The sequence below is a fragment of the Myotis davidii genome, unplaced genomic scaffold (assembly GCF_000327345.1).
Source record: "Myotis davidii unplaced genomic scaffold, ASM32734v1 scaffold591, whole genome shotgun sequence".
Lineage (NCBI taxonomy): Eukaryota > Metazoa > Chordata > Mammalia > Chiroptera > Vespertilionidae > Myotis > Myotis davidii.
In genome coordinates this window covers 1,864,933-1,866,305 of record NW_006284340.1, presented here as the reverse complement: position 1 = coordinate 1,866,305, position 1,373 = coordinate 1,864,933, and the positions used below count along the sequence as shown (strand labels likewise).

Sequence of the window (1,373 nt, the reverse complement as noted above, 5' to 3'; positions counted from 1 at the left end):
GGGAATCATTGATTGGCTGCCTCCTGCACATTGGACAGAGCCCACGACCCAGGCATGTGCCCTTGACCGGAATTGAACCTGGGGCCCTTCAGTCCGCAAGCCGATTCTCTATCCACTGAGCCAAACTGGCTAGGCGACAGAATTCTTAACAAGGTAGATGTGTTTGCCAAGTTGTAGCCTGGTAGTTAGTATTATCTCTCTAGTAATTCCTGCAAAGAATCTATTTAGCTGGGGCCACACCATTCCATTCTAGAAACACTAAGATTTTTTTGTGTGTGTGAGATTGAAGCCATGGATCTGGTAGTTAATTACTTTTTTAATATATATTTTTATTTATTTCAGAGAGGAAGGGAGAGGGAGAGAGAGATAAAAACATCAATGATGAGAATCATTGATTGGCTGCCTCCTGTATGCCCCCTACTGGGGATGGAGCCCGCAATCCAGGCATGTGCCCTGATTGGGACAAACCACTGGAGAATCATTGATTGGCGGCCTCCTGTATGCCCCCTACTGGGGATGGAGCCCGCAATCCAGGCATGTGCCCTGATTGGGAATCAAACCAATGAACTCTTGGTTCAGAGGGCGACGCTCAACCACTGAGCAACACTGGCCAGGCTGGTAGTTCATTTTTGCTCTGGGTGAGTAGCTGGGAGAAATATCTTCTTCCTTTCTGAGTAGTTTGTGCTGTTCAATGAATCTAGATGGCAGTGTTTTGTTGCTCCAGTTTAATTGCTCATTACCTTGTTCATGTCCAGAGAGTGAATAAATGAATCTCCAATACAGTTTATACATAGTTCTTGTACTTTTTTTTTTTTTTGGCCTCATAATAAGGTTTTTACTTGGGTATAGCCAGAGCAAGAGCTTTATTATTTGCTCCAGTCTTCTGATTCATTTCATATCGATGATGTGCTTTTTATCATATGACTCCCATTGATTCCATGGCATCAAACAATTTAGCTTATTATATGGCCATCTGTAGCCCTCTTCTTTTCTCTGTTATCATTAAGAGTAATTATACTTTGTGTGTGTGTGTGTGTGTGTGTGTGTGTGTGTGTGCTTTGTAATTTTACCATAAATTTTTACAGGCTACTTGCAAATTAGTATATGAATTCCATTTCCCTGTTTTCCATTTCTTTTGTTTTCCTGCCTTATGGACCTAGTAGTGTATGCTGTGTTCTCTTCCTTTTTTTTTTAAATTAAATCTTTATTGTTCAGATTATTACATTTGTTCCTCTTTTTTCCCCCCATAGCTCCTCTCCACCTGGTTCCCACCCCACCCTCTGCCCTTTCCCCCCCACCCCCACCTTCCCCATCGGATTCTTGTCCAGTCTCTTTCCGCATCCCCCACACCCCTTTCCTCCCCTCCCCCGAGA

At 43.3% G+C, this 1,373-nt stretch overlaps 1 protein-coding gene across 5 annotated transcripts in view; it reads left to right on the top strand.

The window, feature by feature from the left end:
* Positions 1 to 1,373, top strand: part of CEP350 (centrosomal protein 350kDa) — a 128,204-nt gene that overhangs the window by 23,935 nt on the left and 102,896 nt on the right. Inside the window, exon 1 of one of the 5 annotated variants that reach the window (XM_006754494.2) lies at positions 557 to 638. The exons of the other annotated variants lie outside the window; for them this stretch is intronic. The gene's annotated coding sequence lies outside the window, so the exon portion shown is untranslated. Of the gene's footprint in view, positions 1 to 556; positions 639 to 1,373 lie in introns of those variants that run through there. 5 annotated transcript variants of the gene reach the window in all.